Consider the following 21848-nt stretch of genomic DNA (forward strand, 5'->3'; position numbering starts at 1 on the left):
TTTCTGTGCATTGATTTTGTATCTTGCCACATTACTGAATTGTTATATGAGTTCTGGTAGTTTGGGGGTGGAGTATTTTGGATATAAAGTATCACATCATCTGCAGAGAGAGAGAGTTTGACTTCTTTCCCAAATTGAGTACGTTTTATTTCTTTTTGTTGTCTCTTGTTTCTAGGATTTCTAGTACTATGTTGAACAGGAGTGGTGAGAGTGAACATCCTTGTCGTGTTCCTGATATCAAAGGGAAGACTGTCAGGTTTTTCCCATTGAGGATGATATTTGCTGTGGGTTTTGCATAGATAGATAAATTTGATGAAGTTGAGGAATGTTCCCTCTGTTCCTATACTCTGAAGCATTTTAATCAGGAACAGATGCTGTATTTTGTCAAATTCTTTTTCTGCATCAATACAGAGGACCATGTGGTTCTCTTCTCTTATTGATTTGTTCTGTCACATTGACTGATTTGCGGATATTGAACCACCCTTGCATCCAGATCAAACTCACCTGGTCATGGCAGATAATCCTTTTAATGTACTGTTGGATCCTATTAGCTAGGATCTTGTTGAGAATCTTGGTGTCCATATTCATTGGGATATTGGTCTGAAATTCTTCTTTTTCATGGGATCTTTGCCTAGTTTGAGGACCAGGTTAATGCTAGCTTCATGGACAGGATGAGAAGTTTTCATTCTCTTTCTATTTATCTCTTTTTCTATTTATTTTCCTTCTGTTTTCTGTTTATCTAAAGAACCACTTAAGCATTGGCATGGGGTCATCATGTGAAAGTTCCTACAAATGCTAGTATGGCAAATTTTTAACTCATGTTGACTGTACTTCCCCAATGGCCAGTCTTACAGGTAATGCCCAGAAGTCAAGACAAGGATTGTGAGCAATGAGCATCCACTTGGACCCTGTGCCTTCTCTTGAGGGAAGCCTGGTGATGCTTGGGCCTCAGTTTATTGTACACCAAGTGGCACCTCAATAAACCTGGGGAGAAATGTCATCACCACTGAAAAACATGTTCAGAGGTTGATAAATAAACAAAAAGCACACTTCATAATCTCTGTTAATGAGTCAGTAATAACTTCATCTAACAATAAACCTCACCTCTGAGCAGGTTTTAGATTTCCCTCATGGCATTTGATCAAGCATGAGAAAGGAAAAGGCACTATCGTGGTCTTTGTGTGCTGTGTGAGGGAACAGAGACTTGAAGACTACTATATGAGAAACTGGGCACTGAAGTTTTGGTGCCTTGGTTCCAAAGCCCAAGCTCTTTCTCTCACATCTCCACTGCCTGGAAGGGACTGTAAATTTCTACTGAGTTTGGCATCAACTATGGCTTTAGTCCTTGCTTGAGAGAGCCTCCTGTGGGGACACATGCCAGGTGCAAGACATCAGGCCCAGTCCTTGCTCAGCATTCAAGTACTTTTGGCATCCAGTGGGTATTTCCCACACTGATGCTTCACTGTTTCTCCTTCCCTCACTCACAAACTCTTTTTTGATTACAGGCAGTTTCAGAGTTAATCCTCCCATAGTCTTCATAGTCTGGAGTTCTGGAGCAGTGTTCCTTGCTGTAGCAGTCAGGCCCTGGGGCAGTCACACCCCACATTCACCTCTGGAAGGAGCTGAGGAAAATTCACTCCAAATTTCCGCAATTGGGATCTAACATTTCACCTCAGATAATGTTGCCAAAAGTGGAGATGCAGTTCCCTTGTGGGTACTGGTCCCAACTGGGCCAGCCATTGTTTCTGTGTGATTATCAGAAGACCCTATTCTTCAGGGATTGAGCATTAAGGTGGGCACCTGGCTTCCTTCCAAAGAAGAAAAAAGAATAGGCTATGTGTTGCAAGTTGGGAGGAAGAAAAGGTCAGTGATGGGAGAGGAAAAACACCACCTAGATTTCTGTCAAAATGACCACTTATAATAGGCTCTTGCTTTCTTATGTGGGCCTTTTGAAGGAAACAAACTTAGGTCATCATTTTGAATAAATATAAAATGAGACAAATTATGGTTTGAATTTTCCTTTTTGATCATGTATATGTATGAAATATCTTGCATTTGAATGGACTTTGTTTGCCCTGTCAGTGTCAGTGTTTCCCTCCACAAAACAAAATCTGAGACAGCTAGACTGATATATATCACTTATTCACTCCAAAAACTCCTAGAAACCCATAAACTCCAGATTATTGTTCCCAAGCTATCAACAGGGAGACTCTAAGGATCATGAAGGTTACCTGGTGGACTCCATTCGTTAATGCAGCACTCAGAGCCAAGGACTGGACCTTATGAAGAAAAAGATTCCTGAGAGCAGAAGGAAGACACCAGGCACATCAGACCATGAGATAGATGAAGGGTCTAAGGTTTCAAGATCAGAAGACTCAGTAGCGTGTCCTCACTTCCAGATACTGCTGAGGTAGGAAGGAAATAGCTGCATGAGTAGCAGAAGACTTAAAGCCAGAAACATTTTGGTGATCATGTGCATCTGACTTGGCTGCTTGAGGGACGAGTGTGGAAGGAATTTGTACAGAACACCTTATGGCTCATTGGATACAGTGACACAGCAAAGGACGGGACATGCTCCCTGATCAGCAAGTATACAGGTTGGGAACCTGTGCTTGTGAGAGCATTCTGCTAAGTAGTTCGTAAGTTCCTGTGACCCAGGCATGTTTATAGGGGACAGCTCAGGACATAGCTTTGGGGCAGTGCTGACTCAGCAAGTCCTGGGTCAGTCAAACCACAAACTTATGTCAAGTTCCCAGGGGATGGTGGGCTGGGACATAAAAGACTGGGGAGGCAGAGCTGTGGGTACAAGGGGAATAGACTGAGAGCTAACTTGTCAGAATCTGAGTAGAGCTCTGGAGGGAAGTTTACCTGAGCCTTAGTGGCCAGGGCCCTTGACAATCTACTTCAAAGGAACAGAGACTCTCAGTGCTGGAATGAAACAGCGGGGCACATAAAACTATATGCCTTCATCTTATTTTATTTTTTAGAAGATTTTATTTATTTATTTGACAGAGAGAGAGACACAGCAAGAGAGAGAGAGAGCACAGGCAGGGAGAGTGGGAGAGGGAGAAGCAGACTCTCCACTGAGCAAGGAGCCCAATGTTGGACTCAATCCCAGGACCCTAAGATTATGACTTGAGCTGAGGGCAGATGCTTAACGACTGAGCCACCCAGGCACCCATATACATCTTCATTTTAGAAGAGAGAAGACTTGGATTTATTCTAATATGTTAAGGGAATTGCTGGATTATATGGTTGTTCTATATCCATTTTTAAAGTACTCTCCTCCCCCAATGTGGGGCTCAACCTCATGACCCTGACATCAAGAGTCTCTCACTCTTCTGTGTCAGCCAGGTGCCCCTATTTTGAATTTTTTTTTAAGAAAAATTGATACTGTTTTCTATAGTGACTGCACCCACGTACAGTCCTACCAACAGCCTGTTTACAGTCCCACCAAAAGAGCACAGTTCCCTTTCCTCTACATCTTGGCAAACCTTCTTGTTCGGTCTACTGGATACTAGTCATTCTGACAGGTGACATCATTTTGGGCTTTGATTTGCATTTCCCTGATGGTATGAGTTCTTCAATATTTTGGATATGAGACATTTAACAGTTAGTTTGCAAATATTTTCTTCTCTTCAGTATGTTGTCTTTTCAGTATGTTGATGACTGGAGATTTCCTTTGCTGTACAGAAGGCTTTTAGTTTGATGCAGTCCCATTTTATTTTTCATTGTAGCTTTTGCTTCTGATGTCAAATCCAAAAATCAGTGTCAAGAAGGAACTCAAGAAACATTCTTCTAAAAAAATGTGTTAAGGGGGATAAATGAATAGATCTCTGCTGATGCCTCTGTGCCCCATTGTTTTAATAGATTCTTGGCTGGCTTAGTTAGCACAGCATCTGACTCTTGATCTCAGAATCTGGAGTTCAAATTTTGTTCATGGAATTTATTATAAAAAATCAGGGGTGTTAATAACATTCTGCCCAATTTTAAGCTATGTATTTTATGGCTGTAGCTGTTTTGTTGAAGTCCTTGACACATTGTGACTTTGTTGTTGTGGATGGGGTTGGCTAGACATTCAGTTGCATTGCTTTACTTGAGGTTGCCCAGTGTTTCCAAAGCCACTTTTGGTGGAGACTGTTGCTTCCCTATTTTATATTCTTGGAGCTTTTGTTCTAAATTAATCGACTACATATGTGTGGGGTTTTTGCTGGATTTTCTGCTCTGAAAGCATACCACCTCCAGTTTTGTTCTTTCCCCAGATGGCTTTGTCTATTCAGGGCCTTCTGTGGTATCATTCACTTTGTAGGATTATTGGTTTTATTTCTGAAAATGTCATTAGATCTTCATGGGGTTTTCACCGAATATTTAGATTGCTTTACACAGTGTGGACCTTTGGATTACATATATTCTAGGGATCCATTAGCATGGGGTGTCTTCAGACTTAATTCTGGCTTTTTCAAATTCTTTCATTAATGATTTAAGTTTTCAGTATGCAGGTCTTTCATCTCTTGGTGAAAGTAATTCCTATGTATCTTATTCTTTTTGAGTGATTATCAATTATAAACTATTTTCTTAATTTCTGTTCTTGACAGCACATTATTCGTGTATAAAGATGAAACTCATTTTTGTATATTAAATCTGTGTCAATAAAAGTTTAGGACTTAATCCATCTGTTAGCTCTGCAAGGATTTTTGTAAAGTCATTAAGGGTTCAATATATGACATCATCTTCTCCTAATAAGTAAAAAATAAGCTGGGAATATAAGTTGATGTCATCTAACTTGGAAAAGAGGATACAGATATGTTGAGTGATAGTTTTCAATTTTTCTAAAATGTTTTATGGTTAATGTAAGCACAGGAATCCATAAATATGTTTTTTTTTCTTTCAACTGGATATACAGAGCTTTGGTGTAGACCAGTTATCTTCCACACTATACCCCACTGTACTCCTTGTGACTCTTGGGAAGCATCCACCACTCTCCCTACTTTCTATCCTGAACTCAGGGCCTGACTAGGATTCTCAGAAAATATTTCTCGAAATAGTGCACTTTATCACAGATTTCCTAGAAGACACCCTCCAAAACATTAAATTTTACAGAAATGTTAGGATCTCTGTGAATCCTTGAAGATGCCCAACATTGTGGATTGCTTTGCAGACACATCAGGGAACTCCTGCAATGTCTCCAGTGGCCACCAGAGGGGGGAGTGTGCTCTTAACAAGGACACTACTCTACCTCCACACAAGATACAAGTTAACCTCCTTTTCACAATCTCAGCGAATTTCTTCAAGGATAGAATAAATATTATTCTACAAATTCTTGCATATCTATTGACCTGTCCCTTCTTACACATACAAATACATAAAATTATAAATGACTGAAGGAAGGTCCATGGACCCTGCCCTCAGAGGAGACACAAAATGAACCCCATATGGGTCACAATCTTAATTTAAGAGCTAAAGCTATAAACCTCAGAGAAGAACGCCTAAGAAGAAATATTCCTGACCTTAGCTTTGGCATCTGTTTTTTAAGGACGACACCAGAATCAACAAGTGGAAGAACAGGTGCATGGGTAAATTGGTCACTGACAAAAATGCCTTCCCTCTGGGCTCCACACGTGCTCCCAGGCACCAGGCAGGAACCGTAGGAGTCATATCTTTCTACATCCCACATAGCAGTACTCATTACATTCTCCAATTTAGGGAAGAGGTATGTAGCTTCAGAGCCCTGCTTGGGGTCACCCAGCGACAAAGAGGCTGAGCAGGGGCTAGAACTGCTGTCTCTCTGCCGCTGGACTCTGTGTTCCATCCACAACTCACTCCTGGAACTCAGAGTGCAGAAGGCTCCACAGGCCTGGAGACCTCACTGAATCCAAGGTGCAGCAGTACCACCTCTGACTGGGCCTTGTCCCGCATCTGTTACCTGATGATGCTGTGCCTTGGCACTAAGGACTCTCCCAGTACCAGCCAGCTTTTCTGTGGGTAGGAGGAGGTTTCTCCCTGGGTACAAAGGCTCATGTAACCTCAGAGTTGAGAAGTCTTCTGAAGCATCTGCATGCAACTTTCTTGTGAGGTCAGGCCCATAATGCTGGAAGCCCTGGGTTCAAATCCTGCCTGGGACTCAATGTGGAGCATGGAAAGGGGCAGTTTCTTAAAACCTTGGTTTCCTTCATCAAATAGAGACAGTATTTCTACCTTCCTCATGGAATTGTTAGGGGGATTGACTGACATGATTCATTCTCTCAAAAGATACTGAGTAATCCTTAGCTTTGCTTGTTAAAATTAGCCCACTGGGAGCACATTGCTGCCGTGGGCTCTGGGCTTTTACCTTACTGTGTCCATTCAGCCTGCCAATCCAGGCTCCCCTGACTCAGTTGTCATTCCAGAAAGCCTTCATCCCCTCCACTATGGGATCCCACAACACTGGCGCTAATCCATCAGACCCAGGCCAGCCCTGGGACCAGATGTCACCCAGACCTTGTGTCCGGAACATGGACAATCCTCATTGTGGAGACTGGCAGGCAGGAGCCCCCTAAGCTGTCACCCGTTTTTGGAACAAATATTGGGGTGCCTTGTGATGGGGCTCATTCTCCCCAAAGCAGGGAAATGAGCTGCCCTCAGTTCCATCACGACTGTCCCGCTTTTTCCCACACCATGTAATCATTGGTACATAGCATCTTGGGCCTCCTTGGATGCCTGGGTCCTAGAGCCTTTCTGTAGTTGGAGTTGGAAGTATTTTATGGGCATCATTTTGGTTTTTGTTGGACCTATTAGTAGGATGAAGCCTGGCCACTCCCTACAAGCCAACACAAAGCCGGTGCCATGGACCAATATGGCAGTGCCCAGCCCATGGCAGCCCTTCCCTTAGTGCTCAGAGCTCTCACTGAGTCCCACTCACTGGTGTTTCTCTCTCTTCCTGCAGAGAGAGCCCCAAATGTCCTCTCTCTGAAGATGTACCTTCTGTGCCTGGTTAGCTCCGTGCTATGGCAGAGAAGACAGGAATAACTGACGATGGCCTCTATTACAGCATCAGATCAAGTGGACTCCCCTTTACCCAACTTTGTGGGAGAAAAAGGGTCTCAGCAGGAAGCACAGCCCCCTCTATCAGACAGGTTCAACTTGAGGGATGCCAATTTTGGGGTTGGAAGTGTCAGGGGGTCACAGCTAGAGGATCCTGAGGGGTGTTGACGAGCTGTGTCCAGTGCGAAAGCCCCTGGTTGAGGCTCTGTCCATCCTGCAGCTTCCATGAGCAGCCAGTGGGTTTTGTAATGGCCTCTCTTGCTCACACAAGTTCAAGTGGTTCTTGCTGTTGCCACTAAAACTACAACTGGATGAACACTTGTCTGTAACCCACTGACATGCACTGTCCTTAGAGGTTCCTCCCTGAGAGGATGGGGTTCAGCCAGGAAGGACAGGGATCCAGCTGAGAAGAGTGGCCTCGTCTGAACGCCTCTACTGGCCTGGAGCAGGGTCTGGTTGCTCTAGTTAGAATCTAAGTTACAAAGCACGAGGGGCTGGAGGGGCTGGAGTGTGTCACCAGACAGGGCATGGGTGAGGTGTGTTCCAGGACACAGGGCAAGGAAGCTTGTGGGAGAGGACATATGAGGGGCATTGTGCGCAGGCTCTTCCATGCTCTATGGTCACTACCAATACCCCGATGGCATCACTGGTGGCTTGTCCTCCTCATGATCTCAGTTCTCATCTATAGAACCCGGGATCCTTCCTTTCCAAAGCAATGTTTCTCCTTAATAAAGAGGGCATAGAGGAGCCAGCACCCAGTTCCCCCAAAATGTGGTTAAAGTGTGTTTCAGTACTGGTGTTTATAGGAATCATTCCTAAAGAAACAGAGATTTATAGCACAGACATTCTTATCACTTACATTATGAGAGTCAAATAATTGGAAATGTCTTAGTTATTCAATTATGAGTGCTGTCACTGAGAAAGCCCAAGGAGACAGCAGCGACAGTGCCTGTCCATCCACTGTGGGGACATACGGTAGAACAAGAGCTCAGTCCTGGAAGCATCCCTGACCCACTCTGACACACACACACATACACACACACACTACACTTACAGGGAAAGGCAGGGAAAAAGGACACTGTGTCTTATGGGCAATTATTTCTTGGTAGAAGGAACGTGCCTTTTTCATATTTAAATCATTATTTACTAAATAAACATAGTCTGGATAAAACCTAAAGAACTATTTACCTTATTTCCTAACTTATTAGCAATAAATGAGAATATTTAAGCTATAACTTTAATATTTTATAATATGCCCATTAGAATACTTTAAATGTAGACAGTCCAGGAAAATGAAAGAACTGAAAGGTGTCTCATGGACCCAGACATTTCTCTTGTGCTTTCTGCTTTTCAAGGTATCCTTGTCAAAGGGAACCCTATCACAGATAATGAAAATAGTTCATTTGGAGGCTTCCTGTGATCTTTGTTCTTTCAGGAACATTCCTATGTAATAAAACGTTATTTGTATAAAAAATTAGAAAATGTGAATCACTCTTATGATCTGCAGACAGACATAGATGCCCATATTGTAGGATTCCAGGCACATGAAAAACCAAGACGAGGTAAAGTACCAGAGACAGAGAGAGGAGCAGTGGTTTCTGGGACTGGGGTGAGGGAATGAGCAGTGAGTGATTAGCAGCACAGGTGTCTCTGATGGAAATGTTGTAGAAGTAAATGGTTGTGCCAAACTCTGAATGTACCTAATGAGACCTCGATATACCACTGAAAAATATGTGAGTAAAACTTTATGTAAACTCAAATTCTACTTACTTAATGAACAAAATCTATTAAGGCATTACACAGTTGTATACAAAACACAAATATTATAAAGAAGGCAATGCCAGGGGAGGGGAAGGCATTGTTTGGGGCTGCAGCCTGCACCAGCTAATGCTCAGGGTCTAAGGCTGGTTGCTCCACTGAGGCAGTGGTGGTTTATGCTCTTCAGGAACCCCAGGAGAAGGGGCAGGACCCTTCTGGACCTCCAGGTCAGGCAAAGGGGTTGATGGCTCTTCCATCTCAGGAGAGTGAATTAGAGCCCTGACTACCACCTGCACTGGCCCCAACAGGGCAAGTGCTGTCACTGCTTTTCCTGACGGGTGAGCCACAGCAGCAGGGATGGGGTGGGCCAGCTCAGGCTCCAAAGATGCAGCAGGTGCCAGAGCAGGTTTTAGGACGAGCTCCCGAGGTAGATCAGGACCTTGCTCTGGGGCTGGTGCTGTAGCTCCAAGAAGAGAAAGTATCATCAGCATGACTGACTTCCCTTTTGCCTTATAATAAAAGAAACTTTTCCCACCACTCAGTGTGGTCTGCGTTCAAGACCCAATTCCTGGAAGGTCTCCCCAACTGAAGCCCATGGGGGCAGGGATCTGAGACTACTCACTCCACTTGGCCCAACCTGTTCCCCACACTGTCTCCTTCTCAGGCTCCCATGAGCCACCCCCAGTCCTCCTCACCCCCAGGCTCTGGCTCTGTGGGATCAAGCTGTTGCAGCTGTGAGAGCAGAAGCTGGACATGGCACTCCAGGTCTGAGCCTGACATATTAAGCCCCAGGTATGCCAGCAGCATATTCAGGCTGGGTAATTCTGGGGGCTGGAAAAAATCACCAAGATACTGTTCTAACCATGTGCTCAAGATGGAATAGAGTGCCCTAGGGACAGACAGGTAGGCAGAGAAGTCAGAGGACAGGGCATCCATCCTAACCAATATCCCAGGGAACCTCTGTGGGAAACTGGGCCCCTGGGTTTCCAGTTCCTGTCGGAGTCCAGTCCTAGTCCTGGTCCACCTGTGATCTGGCAGTCCTGCCTGAGACAGGCCTGGACACAGACAGCAGGCTGGCAAAAAGGCACTGTGAGTGGGAGTCCTTGATTAATGGTGTGACCATTCTGTCCTTAGACCGAGGAGTGTGTCCAGCTCCCCTGATGTCTCCTTGCCCACTTGCCCCTTGAATTCAACTGCATGTGCCAAGGAGGGGGGTGTCTGGCATCCTAATTACCCTCACTGCACATGCCACTGCTCTGTGAAGATCTAACTAAGGAGGGAACTAAGGGACTTTGTCTCTAGCCAGGCCTTCCCAGGACCCTCCCAAATGCCTCAAACATTACCTCCTGTACGCTTGTGCTGCCTCATTCACTAGGTGCCATGAATGGGTCTCCTTCCACTGACCCTAATATCCCACAGAGTGTAGGATGTCTGCTCCCTTAGCGCTCACTGGGTCTCCTGAGAATCATCTGAGAACCCAGTGTCCAGGTTCCAACAGAATGCTGTGTGATGGTTCCTAAATCCTCAGTTCAGGGTCCCGGAATTGGGGTAGAGATAGGGCCAGGACAAGGAAGGGATGGAGAATGACCCTCTTAGGGGTTCAAGAGGTCCTCCATTCCCCTATGCTCTCCCACAGTGCTCACACACCAACCACATCTCCCCAGGACAACTTCGGATTTTCCAGAAGCAGCTCTCAGACCTTTACCCTAAAGCACGAATAACAGATGTGTGGTTGAAGGTCCAGCAGCCCCTCTAATTTACAGTACCTCGCTTGCCCGGTGGAGAGGAAAGGCCCTCCTTTATCAGCTAAAGCTCACTCACATGTTCCGCTTCTTCTGGGCTCTGACAACATCTGACCCCCTACTACTCTGTAGCCCTGGGGTACTGCCTGTTCTCTGTAGGGATCCCATTCAGCTCCTAGATAAATGCCTCTACTGAGTGGAGCTTCCTGAATGCTTGACGAATGAAGGGGCCCCAACCAGCCATCACAGATATGTGAGTGGCACTGGTCCCTTACCCACACCCACGATCCCCAGATGGAGTCTCAGATCTCCCTTTAAATGGCAGAACAGCCCAGCACAAGACCATAGTGACAGTGAAGAATGAGGCAGAGGCTTCATCATGAGTAGCAGGAGAATGCTAAAATTTCCTGACCACAGGCCCTCTAGCAGACTTTTCCACAGGAGCAGACACCCAGGTGTACTTTCCCTACAAAGACCCCACTGAGTCTCTATAATAACTCTGCCCCAGGTAGGAGCAAATTGAGGCTTTGTGAATTTGGGGGACATGCCAAAGTATCACAACCATGCATTGGCCCAATCACACTTGGCAGTTAGGGGCAGGGTGCTCATCTCACAAATAAGAGGTCCAGCACATCTTGGGTGGTGGCAAAGGCTCGGTGTGTACCCAAGAACATGTAGACATACTTAAGATCTCTTCTTAGGAAGGCAGGCACCAGGTGTTTTATTTCTGTCTCCAGCATGTTGGCCTGGTTGGTCCATAGCACAGAGGTCTCATTTCTCTTCCTGTTTGACCCACTTTTACCATGAGGTGAATCAGAGGAGACAGGAGTCAGTGCTATAGCCAACAGGAGAGTTGGGGAGTGACTTGTGGCAAGAGGTGGGACAAGGGGGCCCACAGTCCTAAAAAGAATAAGATGACTCAGTGTTTCATTGGGTTAAACGTAAGGCTCTTGGTTTTGGTCCAGGTCATGGTCTCCATGTCCTGAGACTGAGCTCCTCATAGGGCTGTGTACATGGGGCAGTGTCTGCTTGAGGATTCTGTCTCTCCCTCTGCTTCTCCCCAATCTCCCCCTGCCTCTCTCTCAAATCCACCAATCGACCAATCAATTAGTTAACCTTTAAGGAAAAAGAAAAAACATGTTCTTTGCATCTGTTAAAGGAATTGAAGGAAATGATGTCTGAACTTGATAGTATCTCATATCACTTTGTGAGCTGAGTATTGATAGCACCTCTCTGCATGAATGGCATGGATCCTGTGATTTCTGATAACATACCCCATTCTTGAGACGAGAACACAGATGTTTTAGGTGAGAGAGCTTAGAATATTAGGGCATGGAGGATGTAGGATGCAGTACTGAGTGTTGGTGACAGAAGGGGATCACATCAAAGTCCTGCATCAGTAAAGGGCTCAATGGCTGTGATAAATGACTGGCCTTCAGGAATGGGGTGCAGTGCAGTGAGGTCCCTCTTCCTGACCCTGGGGGGCGGGCAAAGATGTGTTCCATCAAAACAAAAGGGCAGAGCAAGAGACATAGTACCATGGGCCAGAGGTCCCTTTGGATAAAAGTCTCCCAACTCACCATGATCATTTGCAAGACTTGCCGAATTTGGGGAAGGACTGTTGGGCTAATGGGGACACTGGGAGCATGATTTAGGAAAATCCATAGCACAGTGCAAAAGGATTCTAGATAAATGGGATGGAACATGGTTTAAAGTCTCTTTAATAAGTCTCTATTCCTATAAATATGTGGACAGTGTCTCTGCTTCTATCCAAGGCATGGGCAGGACCATGAGGGCAAGTTTGGGGAAGAGATGGGATGCATATTCATGGGAGTACAGGACTGTAGGAGCTCAGGCTGGCTTCTAGGAAGTGGGGCCTTTTGTGCTGCATCAGTGCCCAGGGGGTCAGTTCTCCCTAGCACCTGCACTCAGGTGCACTCACCCTGAGCCAGCACTGGATTCTGTTGGCAGTGTGGGGCACCTTCTTGTCCTTCACAGAGGTAGAGCAGGGGATCTCATCATTCAGCTTCTGCCTCATCTCCTTTGTAGAACTCTACAGAGGCAGTGCCCGGCAGCCAGGCAGGAAGCCTCAGAGCCCTGCCTGGATGGCTTTGTTGGTCTTTAGATCTAGGAACTCTATTCCAGACACATCACACCCAGTATGCACACACCTCCACCAAGGAGAGAGAAACGTGGCACAGCTTCAGGGCCTTGGATGTGCTCTGGCACAGGTAAAAGTCACCTCAGGAATCCTCTTTCCACCCTGCCCACCATGACATTGGTGTGAACAAGAAGGGATCACCGGGGCATCCACTGTGCTCAACCTCCCCCAGGCCATGGGCGGGAAACCACACATAGCCCTCTTTCCCTAAAACTTAAGAGGAAGAAATGGGGCTGCCCTTGGATGGTTCAGAGAGGTGGGCATCGCCTAGTCTGCTCAGTATTAAGTACCTTATAGCACCTCCTGCCAAATTCCCTGAGGCATTGGGGTCGAGGTTTGAGCCAAAGTCCCTAGCATGTAAGACGCCATTCCCCTGGGGTTTCTGGGACCCAGAGTCCCAGGAAGTAGACAAGAAGCAAGAGAACACCTTTCCATATCAGATGTCTCCAGCCAAGTAACTCTGATACTGGACTACACTAGAATGTGGTTGCCTGGTTGCAGGGGTACCAAGTTCTGTTGGGGTCTCTGGTCGAGGAAGTGACATGACTGCCTGGGATCCCCTACCGGAGTCCACTCTTTATTTGGCACCTACACAAACAGTGCTCTGGTCTACCATCTCCTCATACCCTTTCTGCATGCAAGGCCACATCTGTAAACAGTGACAACAACACATCCCTCTCCACAGGCCCCCAGGGAAGATCTGAGTGCAGCCAGGGCCTCAGCTTGGAAACACACCTGGTTTCAGGCACAGCTCTCTATTCTTACCTGTTTTAGACTCTAGATAAGCCATTTTGCCTAACTGGAATGGTCTTCTCTGTAAAATACAGATGATTCTAGCAAGCCCTTCTACCACCTACCACAGGCATAGGTTGGATAATATCTATGATGTTAGAGGAGTAGTGTCACATGTAGGAAATATCTCCAACCAAACTTCCTTCCTCTTATGAACTTTTTTGAATCTGCTTCTAATCAGATCCCACCCCACAGTCCCGACTGGTTTGTGTGTTTTTGTGAGCATATGCACACTCGCTCCTGTGTGCATGCAAGTGTTCATCAGTGCTCACATTCTGGAGTCCCAGAAGATGAGAGCCCCACCTACAGAGGGGTGGGCAATAGCTTCCCAAGACCTTAGGCTTCTAATTTTCAATGCAAACCCTAAAGAAGGGACTGGAGCCTTGGCCCTTGATGGTCAGAATCCACCCTTACCCCTAGAGACTGCCTGTCCTGTGAGGCAAGCCATGACCTCCTTTCCAAATGGTGTGATGTTGATAGGGGTCCATTCACTGAGTTGCCATGACCTGGGGTCCTCCTCATACAAGAACATGGAGAGATGTCTCCTCTGTAGGACATCAATAATCACCCTCAGCCCAATACCATTTCCATGTCTACAGCCACTTCCTTCTAGACAACCTTTTCCAGAGCCCCCAGCGAATGACTAGGTACAACCAGGACCCCACCTTTGAGGAAACTCAAAGAGCTGGGTTCATACCTAGTAATCCTTCCTACCAGCCTGATTCTGGGCAAGGCATGGATTCTGCAGGGATCATCACCTTCTCCCTGCAGGGGCTCTACTGGTTCCCCAACTCCTCTGTATACATCCTTTTGCAACCCCCTCCCCTGAGTGTGATCTGAATTTAGTGATTCACTTCCATTCCACAGAACATGGCAACATGACCCAAAGGCCCTGCTGAGATTTATTTTTAAAAGCCCATTGTCTAGCCCCATGTTGACTCTGACACATGTTCTCTCTCAGATCCTCACACTGGAGTACAAGTACAGACATATGCACATGGCCTAGCACTGTGGGTCAACAACAGAGAGAACTCAGGTCTTTGAGATGGGCTGTGTCTGGCCAGTGCCCCTAAGTGAGTCAGGTTCTCAGTGAAGCAGGTCCTCTCTTGGTGTTGTCAAAAGCCCCAACCAGCTAAGCACTGCTGGTTACTGACCCCCTGAGACCGAGAGACAGTGTTTGTGGGTTCAGCCCCTGAGTGTGGGTAAATGTGGTCACACAGCACTGGGAGAAGTGCACTGATACTGTCAAACTGCCCTGGGCTGTGGCCCTCCTACCCTCCATCTCTGCTCTCTTCCTCAGCTTCCTCTGGCCACCCTGGCCTCCTTTCTAACCTTCCCTCTGGGAACATCAAACTCTGCCTCCAATCCTCTGCTGCATGGTGCCCTCTGCAAGGCTAACTACACTCAGATTCATGCGGGGCTGTCTCCTTTCCTGTCACAGGACTTCTCAATGTCATCTCAGCATAGCCTTGTCATACCCCTCACCTGGTGGAGCTCAGGACTTAGTTGTAGTCCCTTTGCTCTTTTCCTATGGAGCAATTGCTCTTTTCTCTTTTTTGAGAAAAGTTGAATGCTTTATTTATAAATAAATATTTTTACATTTCTTTTTTGTTTAATTTTTATTTTTACATTTCTATAAGTCATGGACATCTAAAGAAAAAAGTTTCCTTAGTCTGGAAGAGTAAACATTAGAGAACCAGCAATGGTTAAAAGGACAGCTACAACAAGCAATTGCTCTTTTCATTCACATTTTTGTTTCTTGTTTCTTCATCTTCTCCTCTAGACCCTGAGCTCGTAGAAGGAGAACCTGGTTGGCTGATAAGCACGGGCACCATCTGAGTGGGCAGTGCCCAGTGGCTGAATGAACGGGAGATAGGATCCATCCCCACACTGACCAGCTCCATTGTTTGAGCCTCATTCATTTTGGCCATGTGTAAGTCCTTTTGTTTTCTTTTCTTTTCTTTGTTAACTATGCCTGATGTGGGGCTCAAACTCCTAACCCTGAGATCAAGTATCCTACTGACTGAGGAAGCCAGGTGCCTCTTTGGACATTTTTAAAGGTTTTAGGCTGATAACTATTGAAGTTTACTTGGTGATTTCAACATGTTGTAGGTATATTACATTATGCTAAATTTTCAAGTAACTCCCCAAATTTGGTAGCTTGCCACAGATTTCCCCCCATGACAGTGCTCAGGGGCTTTTCAGATTAGGAGACTGAAATCATTTATGTGGTATTTCAGGAATGCAGAGTCCCTCCACCATGGGCATTCTCACTCCCTAGGTTGTCATGAACCTCTGATGCCATCAGCACAAGAGGAAAGATGACAAAGAAAAACACACAGGAGGGTGTTTCCAGCCAGGTCTCGAAGGCCTAAATGTACACTTTTAGGCTCAATGATGTATTTATTTTTTTAAGATTTTATTTCTTTATTAGAGGGAAAAGAGCACAAGCAGGAGGAGGAGGAGCAGAAGGAGGGGAACCAGAGAAATGCTGAGGTGAGGAGAACAGGGTGTTTCTGATGTAGACCTTTGGAGGGAACAGCTTAGGGCCCACAGAGCAAGCCTCCATCGACTGGTATTCCGGGAGTAGTGAGTACTCTCAGATCCCTGTGCGCATGTCCTGCCATCAGAGGAGACCTTGCAGGGATTGCTTCGTGGACTCAGGGAACACTGAATGGTGGGAATATTTTCCTTTATTTAGGAGGGACATGAAAAGTCAATCATGGTGATGATACTTTTCTCTTCTTGGACCTACAACACCAGCCCCAGAAGAAGATCCTGAACCACCTCAGAGCTACCTCTGGCTCCCACTGTGGTACCTGTAGCAGCTTCAGAGCTCGAGTGGCATGGATGGGAATAAGTTGTGCAGATGATACGGCTGTGGATACAGCAGAGGGGAGGCACCTATCTCGAGGTGCCTACTGCAACGAAGTGTGTGATTGAAGCACTTAGGAGTCTACTACTGTGGGGGACACTCCTGGCTTAAAAGTGTTCAAGTGGTGAAGCTGGGTGGAATCCCAGGTGTGACAGTATGATCTCAGGATCCTACAGGTCACAAGAAGAACAGGTGGGGTCCGAATGCTTCAGAGTTTCCAGACATCAGTTTGGGAAAAATGGCTGAAAACCACGAAGCTAGATCCTGACTTTCTGCTGTATAGCCCTATATTCTGAATCACAGCATGGTAGGGCATTCACTTTCCTGGGAGGGGTCCAGCAAAAACCAGAACCATGGCAAGACCTCCAACACCCCGCAGGTATGGTGTGGGTCTGTGCCACAGGAATCCATAGAAATAGGAGTTGGGTCTGACTGGGTGGTTCAATTGGTTTTTTTTTTTTTCCTTCTGTGAGGACTCACTGAAGGACTGGGGTGCAAATTTTCATTTCCTGGGTAGAAAGCCAGGTGCAGTGATACTCATCTCACCCATTGGCACTGCAAGCCTTCAGGGAGTAAAACAGCATCATATACTGGAATCCAGAGCTGCTTACATGGAGGCCTGTTTCTGCTGCTTAGGAGAGCTGCTTCTGCACTAGTTGAAGTACACTTGAGGATCAGGGCAAGGGATCCCTTCCCTAGAAGACCATCACAAAAAACTCACCCCCCTCAAGTTTACTGATAATAGAGGGCTGCAAAGCTTCAGAGCTTAGGGAAAACACTAAGTATCACTCTTTGTATTTTTAATTTGTAGCCTTTATTTATTTTTTTCAGGTTTTTCTTATTTTTCATCTCTTTTAAAATAATTTTTATTAGAGAGAGTGGGGGGGGGGGTGTTGGGAAGAGGCAGAGAATCTTCAAACGGATGCCCTGCTGAGCAGAGTCCAACTCTGAGCAGGATCCCAGGACCCAAAAGTAAAAGACCTGAGCTGAAACTCAACAACTGAGCCACCCAGGCTACCCTCCAAGAATAGCTTTAAATGAGAAGAAATTAAAATTAGATCAATCCTAAGTATGTAAGAATTAAAAGAAAGAACAGGAGAAGGAAGAGAAACAAGAACAACAAGAGCAGAGGAAGAGTAGTCAAGAAGTATTATGAATTTTACTAAAGTGTGGCATGAGACAAAACTAGAAAAAAAGAAATTACTTTGTTAGTAGTATCTTTGTGGTATGGACAAATGTGTTTTGTTTTTATTCTAAACATTGAAAAAATATCTTCCTATTTTTAAAGCATGCATGAATTATTTCAATTTTATCTTTAATATTGAAAGAAAAGATGTTATATAATTTACTTTCTCAAATGTCTTAGGACTTCTGGCAGGAATTCTCCTCAACAACACTGCATCGCCAAGGGTCTTGGAGGTGATCCTTGACTGTGTTCTCGAACATGAACCAATAAGAGTAAGCATTCCTGCATCACGTTTATTGTCCTTACCACAATGATAAGTCTTACTGATTTAGTTATACACATATTAAATGTCTTTTTCTCTCTTGCTTGTCAACTCCAAAAGGGCAGTCACCTTTTCTGTTTTACTCAACAATATATAATCAACTGCCTAGAAAGATGACACAGTAGGTAGGAAGTCAATAAATACCTTGCAATGAATAAATATGTAAACCAAGAAAAGTTGTATCAGAGTTTTGAAGTACAATTGAAAATCTATAAATACACTGTTCTCCAAAGAGGCTGCACCAACTTGCATTCCCACCAACAGTGGAAGAGGGTTCCCCTTTCCCCACATCCTCTCCAACACATATTGTTTCCTGTTTTGTTAATTTGGGCCATTCTAACTGGTGTAAGGTGGTATCTCAATGTGGTTTTAATTTGAATCTCCCTGAGGGCTAGTGATGATGAACATTTTTTCATGTGTCTTCACTGGAGAAGTGTCTGTTCATATCTTCTGCCCATTTTTTGATATGTTTGCCTGTTTTGCCTGTGTTGAGTTTGAGGAGTTCATTATAGATCCTGGATATCAACCTTTTGTCTATACTGTCATTTGCAAATATCTTCTCCCATTCTGTGGGTTGCCTCTTTTTTTTTTTTTTTTTTTTTTACTGTTTCCTTTGCTGTGCAGAAGCTTTTGATTTTGAAGCAGCCTCTTTGGAGAACAGCGTGGAGATTCCTCAAGAAATTAAAAATAGAATTTCCCTATGACCCTGCAATTGCACTCCTGAGTATTTATCCCAAAGATACAGATGTGAAAAGAAGGGCCATCTGTACCCCAATGTTCATAGCAGCAATGGCCATGGTTGCCAAACTATGGAAAGAACCAAGATGCCCTTCAACGGACGAATGGATAAGGAAGATGTGGTCCATATACACTATGGAGTATTATGCCTCCATCAGAAAGGACGAATACCCAACTTTTGTAGCAACATGGACCGGAATGGAAGAGATTATGCTGAGTGAAATAAGTCAAGCAGAGAGAGTCAATGATCATATGGTTTCACTTATTTGTGGAGCATAACAAATATCATGGAGGACAAGGAGTGTTAGAGAGGAGAAAGGAGTTGTGGTAAATTGGAAGGGGAGGTGAATCATGAGAGACTATGGACTCTGAAAAACAACTGAGGGGTTTGAAGTGGCGATGGGGTGGGAGGTTGGGGTAACAGGTGGTGGGTATTATAGAGGGCACAGATTGCATGGAGAACTGGGTGTGGTGAAAAATAATACTGTTTTTCTGAAAATAAATAAGTTAATTTAATTTTTTAAAAAAGAAAAATAAAATCTATAAATACAAAATAAAATTTGATTTATTAGAGCAAATTGTTGCAAATTTGTCATCACAAAATGGGCCATTACTTTCCAGATTTTTTTCTTTTTACTACTCTTTACTGTTTTTCACTAAGATTTGCTGTTCCCCAAACTGAAAAATAGCCGTATCATCTGAGAAAAGACTAATTGTTTTTGGTGTAGTGTAAACACCAGAACCAACTCTAAGGTGAGGCAATTGATGCATCCAGAGCACATGATGTCAGGAGACATTCACACCTAGGTTTGCACAAGCCTCACCCATGAACTTTCATGACCCTGCAAGTGAGTGGCCCCTTCAATTTTGTACCCTAGGGGTCTCACTTGTCTCATTCTGGTATCTCTGTTAACTTATATATTATTTATTCTTTCTATAAACTTATCCTTGAAAGAGAAATTAGTGCACCTCCAGGCTATTTCAGCTAGCCAACAATAGGGTCATGAATGCCGTTCTTTCCATACAGATTTCTTTCCATCTCTTGACTGCCTGACAAACCCACATAACAAAACGTCCAGGTTGGTGAACACTATCTATTTCCTTTCCTCCAATCCCTTACTGCTAATTGTGACCAAGCTTACTGTCTGCACTAAACATTTTGTTATCCAGCCCTAGCTGGTGTGTAAGGAGACTTGTTACTCTTTTCCTCTTCATCACTTTGTGCAGGCCAGAGATTACAAATGAGGCGTTGGGTCTCAGTGCACAGACACCTTTCTTTGCCTTCAACATACTTAATGTTAACTACTTCCCAACATTTAAAATTACCAATTTTATAGGAAAATCCAAATGTACAAAATCTCAAAAATGAAAAAACACATTTTAGAAGATTTTCTTTTATTTTAGAGAAGGAGGGAGAGGATGTGCATGTGCATGAGTTGGAGGAGGGGCAGTAACAGAGGGAGAGGAACAGAAATCGAAACAGACCCCATGCTGAGCAGGCAGCCCCACATAAGTCTTGATCTCACAACCCTGAGATCATGACCTGAGCCAAAACCAAGAGTTTAATGCTTAATCAACTGAGCCACCCAGGTACCCCATAAAACACATTTTTTTTTTTCGTAAAGAAAATCTGACAAGTGTCTTTTAACACATTGCTCCAGTCAGCTGGAGCTTTCTTAACATTCAACTGAAACAAATTCCTTTCTTAGAAGCTGCCAATGGGCTTACCAAAGATAAAATGTTTCTTCTCAGTTTTCAGTTATTTCAGATATCTGCATTTTCCAATGATACCTAGCCCTCATATATGAAAATTCTATTGACAGTGGGATAGGGAGATTCCCCCCTTTCTAGCAATGTAAGTTACTGCTCAACTCACTCCAGAAAACACAAGATCCCAAACATTTCCACATTATGTTTATAGATACAAACTCGTTAGGCTAAGAAATGCCCCTTTGACATTCCAATCACCCATAGCACTGGTATAGTTTTTAATTTATTTTTAATTTTCTTAGAAAAAATACTGTATTGTCAATAACATACTATGTTATATTAGTTTCAGGTGTACAATAGAGTCACTTGTTAATTCTGTACATTACTTGATGCTTGCCATGATAAACATAGTTACCATCTGTCACCACACTGCATTGTTACAGTATTATTGAAGATATTCCCAATGCTGTACATTTTCTGTAACTTATTTATTTTGTAACTGAAAAGATTTTACCTCTTTATCCCCTTTATCTGTTTTTCCCATTCTCCTACCCATTTTCCCTTTGGCAATCACCAGTTTGTTCTCTGTATTTAAGAGTTTGGTTTTTGTTTGTTTTTCAGATTCCACATATAACTGAAATCGTATGGTACTATGATTTTTATAGTACTGTCACTCCTCTTAAACTTCACATCTTGTCTTTTAAAATCTGTACCACAGGGGGATGGAGAAAGTACCAAACTTGTATCCCATGTAATGTGTGTGCGTGTGTGTGTGTGTGTGTGTGTGTGTGTAGTGTAGTGTACAGGATAGAGAGGTAGATTCTGTGAATAAGAAAGTGTGAAAGTTGGGAGCTTTGGAGTTAAAAGCTGAAATTCCAGAAGTGGATCCCTGGTTCAAATTTCAACATTGCACATTCCTACCTTGCTGGCCAGGAGTCACACCTATAATGTCTTTACCGAAGTATTCTGGCCAACAATTCTTGTTTTCTCCAGATCATGCTTTTACTGTGTTTTTCAATGTGGATGGGTTGACAGTTTTCTGAGTATTCAAAGTCTGATTCCTTTTTGCTTAACAACTATTTAACAATTCCTTGTTAAAATCATCTCTAAGCTCTTGCACTCTACTATGAACTGTAACAAAAATCCAGATTGCACCCCTGACATTTTTTTTCTTAGAAATCTCCTCAGGTAATCATTCAAGCTCATCACAAATATGTTCTGTTTTCCAGAAAACACTAAGCACAATTCAGCCAAGTGCTTTACCTCTTTATAACAAAGATCACCTTTCCTCAAGTTTCTGATAACATTCTTCATTCCCATCAGAGACCACATGAGCATCACCTTTAAAGTTTCATACCTCTACTGACAGTCTCTTCCAGTCAATGTAGACTTTTCTAACATACACCTTGTAACTCTTCCAGCCTTTCCCCATCCCACTTCCACAAAGTCACTTTCATATTTGCAGGTATTTGTTACAGCAGCTCCCTACTTTTCAATGCTAAAATGTCCATTAGGTTGCTAGGATTGTGTTAACAGAATGCCAG

The 21848-nt window shown here is 44.2% G+C and overlaps 1 protein-coding gene across 12 annotated transcripts in view; it reads right to left on the reverse strand.

The window, feature by feature from the left end:
- Window positions 1-21848, reverse strand: part of LOC101683557 (spermatogenesis-associated protein 31E1-like) — a 71356-nt gene that overhangs the window by 16549 nt on the left and 32959 nt on the right. For 9 of the 12 annotated variants that reach the window (XM_045087211.1, XM_045087212.1, XM_045087210.1 and 6 more), the window contains one exon: window positions 2232-2405. The exons of the other annotated variants lie outside the window; for them this stretch is intronic. The gene's annotated coding sequence lies outside the window, so the exon portion shown is untranslated. The remainder of the gene's footprint in view (window positions 1-2231; window positions 2406-21848) is intronic. 12 annotated transcript variants of the gene reach the window in all.

This window comes from Mustela putorius, unplaced genomic scaffold (assembly GCF_011764305.1).
Source record: "Mustela putorius furo isolate JIRA1106 unplaced genomic scaffold, ASM1176430v1.1 tig00001075_pilon_pilon_pilon, whole genome shotgun sequence".
Taxonomy (NCBI): Eukaryota; Metazoa; Chordata; class Mammalia; order Carnivora; family Mustelidae; genus Mustela; species Mustela putorius.